General features: G+C 36.6%; 1 pseudogene; it reads left to right on the top strand.

Annotated features, from left to right (window-relative positions):
• The first annotated feature begins 7,334 nt into the window (after window positions 1–7,334).
• LOC111142335 lies at window positions 7,335–8,341 on the top strand (annotated as a pseudogene).
• The last annotated feature ends 261 nt before the right edge of the window (window positions 8,342–8,602 follow it).

Below are 8,602 nucleotides of genomic sequence, written 5' to 3'. Positions count from 1 at the left end.
GCCTGCTTCTCCCTCTGATCTTTCCCCCTCATGCTCTCTCTCTCTCTCAAATAAATAAATAAAAATAAAATCTTAAAAAAAAGAATGAATCTAGAGAGGTAAAGTGGTAGAAGTTAAGTAGTGAAGGACTATATGATAGGATACACAATCAGATTTTTTGTTTCAGAAAATTACTCTGGTGACAATTGGAGTATGAATTAGAGATGAACAATATGGCAGTTAGATCATACACAAAACATTTGGAGACATGTATCCCTTCCTCCTATGTACCAGGCACAACAATAGGTGATATTAATAGACAACTAACAGGAATATATAACATATAACCCCTTGGATGTGAGAGGAGCGACAGAGAAGGGTTAGTATGATTTCTCAGTTAGAATATTTTAAAGAACAGTTAGATGAAGAGGGATGTTCCTGGACATTTTAGGGTGAGTTCCATGTGAATGTTTACCAAATTTCCTCTCTACTGGAGAGAAACTTAATGAAGGACATCATATCATTCAGTCTCATTCTAGACACCTGAAAGTTTGTCCAATGGGTTATTAAATAAAGTAGTTATTTCAGAGTAAGGAAAAGTATTCATCAGCTCAAAATCAGACTTAGAATAGCTGACTTTGCTATACCATACAAAAAACCCAAATTTCCAGAAAAAAAAAAAAAAAAACCACCTCTGTGCCCTGAACTCACTAACATACCCGAAAGGGTACAGCCAACTAGATACCTGATATTAAGCATATAGCATTGTACACCTTCCATTATGGAGAGGACATGAAAGAGGTATACATTCCAGATTTAATATATTTCTCTGTTCATCATGTTATATAAGCACAAACATTCATAGACCTTTAAATGCCTTATCCACGCTTCTGGTACGATGATATCATCACCTTAAGGAAATTGTGTTATGGAAAAAATGAGATTCAAAATTATGATTCATAGGGCTTATCAGTTAATTGAAGATCAAGAAGCAGCTGCTATTATAAAATGATGAAATTTCTATTAAAATTTTTCCCGACATAAGAATTCAAATCGTTTTTAGGTCTGGATATTATCTTCTGCCTAGAGGATGTGCTACATGGTCTTTATATATGTTGTCTTCCTCTCATAGCCAGAACTCATGTGTTAGGTCTCCTTTGACGAAGTATGACATGTAGCTGTCCCTAGGAAAGTAAATGACCCATTCATTTGTTTTATGTAACTGAAACAGTATTTCTACAAATTAAAAACTGATACTGCTACTTGGCCATTGAGGTTCTGGATGTCACTCAGTGAGCAATCCTAAACTGAAATTTACAAAGTTGCCATGGGCAATGGATCTGTTTTAAGGAAAACTGAGTTCCAATTTCCCCACTACAGGAATTTCAGCCCTGTTTATGCTTCTCTACCTATTCTCTCTTTCATGCTTACTACATTTTGACATTATATATTATACATCATTCTTGAGTGTTAGTGACTCAGGGACAGAGAGATTTGTTTTGTCCACCAAAGTATCTCACTGTATAGAACAGTGCCTGAAATACACGAGTTATTAAAAATGTATATTGAGTGAATTGAAGCATGAATGGAACCATAGACCCCTAATGTCACCTGTTCAGTGACAAAAGGTAATGGAAGACAGCTATAATCCATAACAAATAGGATCAGATCTCACAAGAATATTCTGTGTCATCCTTACAAGTTGAAACAAATAAAACAGACATAGTCAAGGTTCTGGCTAACGGCAAAAGTAATAATGAGTTGATAATAAAGTTAAAAAGTCATAAATACCAACTTTTACCCTAAGACAGAAATGGACTAGACCTGCACAAAGTAAGGGTATTTTCTGTGCTTGCATTTTTTCCTCCTTTTCTCCCTTTCTTCCACTAGCATTTGTAGATCATTTTTACTGATATGGACTAATAATAGACTTAAGGAAATAAAAGGTGTCACCTAGAAGTCTTGGATTTGGACACCTAGACTCTTGGGGCTGTCTACGTAACTGATGAGATTTTGGATTGCTTGCTTTTCTGGAGAGAATTGGGTATCTTTGCAATTTTAAGGTTGGTTAGGTTATGGTGAAGTATTACTTTTAGAGATGTAGTTTAGGTAGAAGGATATGTGAGGAAATAAAGTAGCCAAAGGAGTAATTTTGTTAACATTTCATGGTTTGAGCAACCACCAACATTGAACCCTCCTTTTACTGGTAAAAGAGGAAACATGTATTTGGTCCATTTCTCCCTGTGGAGACAGAGAAATGACACCTACCAGCAGTAATGGCATATGAAAATACCTGAAGCTCAGCCTTGGATGTTGTGTCTGAAATGAATGATGAAATAAGATGGCTGATATTTATTAAAGTTAGCTCTGACTGACTGTGATTATACCTAGGAATACCCAATTTCTTTTATTTAGTTAGGACACATATATTGGTCTTATTATGTGCCAAGTCCAGCTCTAAGTGTTTTACAAATATTTACTCATTCAGGAACTTTCAGTAGTCATTTGTGCTCTTTACCAAATATTCTGGGCTCAGTAAGATCGCACCCTCTGATGTCCCTCTGGTATAACCAAGTGACCAGTTTTGGCTTGTGAGTTGTGAGTAGAAATGATACTTAAGCCTACCAACTAGTTACCAGTATGATACCCTCCAGCCCTCTCTTAATGGCCATTTACAATGCTCCAGAGAATATCTCTTCCTTCAGGCTGGATACAAGAGTCCAAAACATGACAAAAACATGGAGGTATCAACTAGCCAACTCATAAATGAACATGTCCCATGAACATAAAATGAATCTTTGTTTTGTTTTTTTTTTAAGATTTTATTTATTTATTTGACAGACAGAGATCACAGTAGGCAGAGAGGCAGGCAGAGAGAGAGGGGAGAAGCAGGCTCCCTGCTGAGCAGAGAGCCCCCATATGGGGCTCGATCCCAGGACCCTGAGATCATGACCTGAGCTGAAGGCAGAGGCTTTAACCCACTGAGCCACCCAGAAGCCCCGAACCTTTGTTTTTAAGTTAGTGAGATTTGGAGGAGTTATTTGTTATCAGAACATAGCTTTCCCTATCCTAACACCAACCCTTATGACTACATACTGTTACTCCTATTTACAGAGAAAACAGCCATGGAAAGGTTAAGTAACCTAAACAAGCTCATACAGTATGAAACAACAGAGTCAGAATTCAAACTCAGTTAGGCTGACTTCAGAGTCTAAACTCCAACTGATAGGCTATGCTGCCTTTATAGACAGTCATTTATAAAGGATAATTTCTGTTCTTTCTGATTTTTGGAATTCCAAACTTTGTTACTATAGGTCTTCCAAGATTATCCATTAGCTACCCATTACTAGTGTAGGCACTCCAATAAATTTAACTTTTTTTTTTTAAATAGCCAGAGTCATATCCATGCTTATAAGCCTGAACCCTGAAAAAATATGTGTGTGTGTTTATCTTAAAAGCAACAGGGATTTATTGAAGGAGTTTAAGCAAAGGAATAAGGAATTACATGATCTAATTGTATTTAAAATAAGCTAGATGATGTTTATGTATGTCACAATTAATTAAAAGTATATTATAACAAATTGATTAAAAATAAGTTGATAGGATATCTCAAAGTTTAAAAAAAATTGAGTCCTAAATCTCAGAGAATTTTAAATAATTTGAAAACATAATATAGTAAGAGAATTATATTTGAAATGCTAACTTCAAATGAATCCCAACTGAGACACAGTATATACTCTTTCCAATCCTTAGAAATGGTTTCTATGAACCTTAGAAATGGTTTCTATGACTAAGGAAATATATTCTGAAAGTCTCACAAAGCTACTTTTCTATTCACTATTGATTTTAAAGTGTTTTCAAAACTTCTGGTTAAACATTTGAAACTCTATTTTAAAGGTAACAAAAGAAGATCTGAAAAACTAAGACTGGATTTAACATTCAATAGAACTGCCAATTGCTTTTCAGTTTGGTAGCTGAAAAAATATTTAGACAGTAAATTGAAAGTTTTTATACCTATCATTGAAAAGTGGTATTTATTTCCGGAGTGTCTAAGGTAAAAATATGTAATCAGGCAGAGGTCTAAGAAAATTTTTGTTTACAGTGGCTCATACTCAATACCTATCTCCTAGAAAGGAGACAATATATGTTGCTCACTTGTCTTTCATTGGTTCCATAATTGCCAGACTCTTTAAGTCAGATTTTAAAAAACTGAAAATAATAAAAGCAAAATCACAATTTCACCCATTACACTTGAAAACTGCAAAGAAAATTCTCTATTAATTTTCTATATTATGCCCTTCCTAGAGAATATAGATCTAGATATTACCACACAAAAGCAACAATAATTTTAATTTTTACAGTTCCTAAGATTACTAAGACTAATAAAATACAAAGGACACAAATTTCATTTAGGCCATATAAAAGAGAGAAGCTATGTTTATAAAACTTTTTCCCTTTTTTATAGAAGAGTTCAATATATCCATGTGTGCATGTTTATTTTGATTTGCTATTATAGGTTTTTTAAAAATAATTATTCTAATTGCATTGACTTCTTTGTGAATAGAGAATATTAGTAAATCTAAGGCCATTATTCCTACATAAGGTTTGCCTGAGGTCAATGCATTCTTTTCATAAAAGTACATTTGCATATTTGCATTTAGGAAAAATAAATTAACATATACAAATCCTATGAATTTTTTTTTTTTTGGTAGATCTTGCTGCATGACCCTATTATCTTAATCTATTTAGGGTGAGGTTTGTCCATTTGCTTAAGTCTAATAAGATTGCTAAGCAAGGACCTTTGCTTAGCAAGTAGTGTTGGGAATAAAAACCAGGGATGCAGTGGATAAATTTTTGTCATTAACATTGCCTAGTCACGGTATAAATTTTTATCATAAGCTTTCTCCAGTGATAGAGAAGAATGGTCAAAAATTTGCCTGCTGAGGTAAAACTTTAGATTAAAGAGGACCTTGGTTTGCCCTAGCATGAGCAGGCCTGGCATTTTATATGCCCAGGACCACTGGACCTTGAAAGCATCAACTATTAGAAAGGGGACTGAAAGCAGTCATGAGACAGTGTGGTCTGGATATTACTGTTAGTAGAATATTTTTTTTAAAGATTTTATTTATTTATTTGACAGAGAGAGAGATTACAAGTCGTCAGAGAGGCAGGCAGAGAGAGAGAGAGGAGGAAGTAGGCTCCCCGCTGAGCAGAGAGCCTGATGTGGGGCTCAATCCCAGAACCCTGAGATCATGACCTAAGCCGAAGGCAGAGGCTTTAACCCACTGAGCCACCCAGGCAACCACTGTTAGTAGAATATTAACGGGCATGGCCTGATTTAGAAAGCAGAGTCCCCTTAAGTCTGGAGACCCTAAAACAATGAACTGACGGTGTCTATTTAGAATCTGGTACAAAACACCTAAAATAGGAGCTAAAATGATTTCACTATTTGTGTACTGTATTTCTCTAATAGTGAATATGAAAAAACTGAACTTTGATGTTTGTGCTGGAAATTTTACCATTATTAATCTCATCTGTCTAAATACTTACTATGTGATTACTACATGGGCAAGAATGTAATAGTGAAAGGAATAAGCATTAATTCCAAATTAAGGTTATCACTGAAGTCTGTCAATTGTACATTTTCTTAGTCCCTTAAATGAAGAAAGAATATTCCTTATAATTATGTTATTTATTTACCTGAAAGGAACAGGAAGAGCTAAACATATGGTTTAGAATCACAATTAGATGGTTCCTTGTAGTGAGCTCAGTAATCCATGATAATTTGATACAAACTGACATTTGGCTAAAGCTGTGACAAGGATAAAAGCCAATTCTCTTTGGGAAATAAGTGAATAATCTCCTATAATCCGGAAACTGGGAAAAAACAGGAAGTACAAACTAAAATTTAGATTTGTAGCTGAATATAAACTCATAAGTGGTATAGCGCTTTTCTTCCTCCAGATCTTCAACAAGACTATAATTCACAGTAGCCCTTTAGATCCCTTTCTTTTTGCCTTACACACTTGTTTATTTTTCTTGAAAATGTCCCCAGTGACTGCAGACATTTTTCTTAACAGGTGATTTTTCAATGAAATGTCATTTTGGTTTTGTGAGTATCCTTAGTGGCATGTACCAAATGACTCATTTCATTTGTGACCAGAGCCAAATTCAAATTTAATTTTCCAGAGGGGACAAGTTAATGTATAACCTATTGTGCCACCTGGCATCCTAAATTAAATTTCCTGAACTGTTTTTACTGAGAACGGAACCAGGTATAGGTTTTGTAAAGGCATTTTTAACTGTCAGCTGTGCCTTCAATCACTTTTATAGTTATATAATTAATCCATTTGTTACAATTAGTAAATAATAAATACCCAGGATTCTTAATTTTGAAAATGACACCGGGATCATTTAGTTCTATGGAACTGCAATGGCATATACTCTAAACATTAGAGAAATATGAAAACTTCTCACCTGAACTGCCATTATAAATCATATACTAGAAATTGTGCCTCCTGTATGCTATCATAGAGTGAAACGTTCATTAGAGTCAAACCAAAACCAGTTTAATTCCAAAGCTCGTATTCCTTCTACCACATAATGATAGAGTTATAGGTCTTTTGTTGCATTTTATGAAAAGAGTGAACATTGTGAAGTTAAATATAGAAAAAAGAGTTTTCAGACTACTTCAAAATGGTGTTTTGATACAAAGCCCTAATAGCTTATATATTTAAAAAAACAACAACAACAACCACCTGAGGCTGTGTATATCCAGAGTTCTAAGTTATTATTAAGGTCACTTGCTGTACTGAGTAGCCTGTCATGTTACTAAAACACTATAATTATCACACAATATGTGTCCTATAACTCATCAATTTACATTCTAGCAGCAATTTGCTCATTCATATCCAAATATCCAAAATTGCCCTATATGTTTGGCTAAACCCAAATGAGCCATTTTAAATAGTAAAGAAAATATTTTATACTGCTTTGTTTTTTAAAAAATAAATAAGATACAAATTCTAGAATGAAATGATGTTTTCCTTATTTTTATTTCAGAAACAGTTACTCCCTTTCTTATTCTTAATCAGAAGTTAAGGCTACAGATCCTGAATCAGATCAAATCTCAGGTCCGCCAGCTCCTGGATGGGCAACTTTGGGAAGCAGTATGACCTCTCTGGGTTCTAGCTAGACAGTGGAGATGACAATGATGATAATAACAAGAAGTATAACACTGACCTCATTTTGTAATTATGAGAATTAAACAATTTTACTTATGTAAAGAACTTCAGGCTCTCTGCTCCTCCCCATTTGGCAGACAGCTGCATTCTCTCGTGCAGTGCCAGAGACACATGGTGAAGGTCAGAGTAAATGAATTTGGCCATCTTGGGCACCTGGTCACCAGGGCTGCTTTTATCTCTGGCAAAGTGGATATTGTGGTCATTAACGACCCCTTCATTAACCTCAACTATATGGTCTACATGTTCCAGTATGATTCCACCACAGTAAAGTTGACAGCACAAACAGCACAGTTAAGACTAAGAATGGGAAATTTGTCATCAAGAGAAAGCCACCTCCATCTTCTGGGAGCAAGAATCCCACCAACATCAAGTGGAGTGAGGCTGATGTTGAGTATGTTGTAGAGTCCACTGGGGTCTTACACCATTGAGAAGGTGGGGGCTCATTTGAAGGGTGGGGCCAAGAGGGTCATCATCTCTGCCCTTTCTGCTGATGCCATATTAGTGATAGGCATGAACCACGAGAAGTATGACAACTCCCTGAAGGTTGTCAGCAATGCCTCCTGCACCAACTGCTTGGCCTCTCTGGCCAAGGTCATACATGACAACTTCAGCATTGTGGGGGGACTCATGACCACAGTCCAGGACATCACTGCCACCCAGAAGACCATGGACAGCCCCTCTGGGAAGCTGTGGAGTGGTGACCAAGAGGCTGCCTAGAACATTTTCCCTGCTTCTATTGGCACTGCCAAGCCTATAGGCAAGGTCATCCCTGAGCTGAATGAGAAGTTCATTGGCATGGTCTTCCAAGTCCCCACCTCCAATATGTCAGATGTGGATCTGACCTGCTGCCTGGAGAAGGCTGCAAAACATGATGACATCAAGAAGGTAGTGAAGCAGGCATCAGAGGTCACCCTCAAAGGCATCCTGGGCTACACTGAGGACCAGGTTGTCTCCTATGACTTTCACAGTGACATCCATTCTCCACCTTCAAAGCTGGGGCTGGCATTGCTCTCAATGACCAATTTGTCAAGCTCATTTCCTGGTATGACAATGAATTTGGCTACAGTAACCACGTGGTAGACCTTATGGTCTATATGGCCTCCATAAGCTTACTCTAAAGCTTACTCCAAGGAGTAAGAGGCCCCTGGACCACCAGCTCCAGCAAGAGCAGGAGGAAGAGAGTGGCTCTCAGCTTCCAGGAGTCCTTGCCCCAACTCATCCCCTAACACACTGAGAATCTCATGACTTCTGCACATGTTTCCATCCCAGACCACTTGAAGGAGAGGGGCTTGGGGAGCCCCAGCTTGTCATGTGTCATCAATAATGTATACTATACCCCTAAAAAAACCAAAACTTCAAACAGTACTTAAACATAATGA

Source organism: Enhydra lutris, unplaced genomic scaffold, assembly GCF_002288905.1.
Source record: "Enhydra lutris kenyoni isolate GAN:26980312 unplaced genomic scaffold, ASM228890v2 scaffoldscaffold7, whole genome shotgun sequence".
Lineage (NCBI taxonomy): Eukaryota > Metazoa > Chordata > Mammalia > Carnivora > Mustelidae > Enhydra > Enhydra lutris.
The sequence above is the reverse complement of the archived record's forward strand: the minus strand, read 5'-3'. Positions and strand labels throughout refer to the sequence as shown.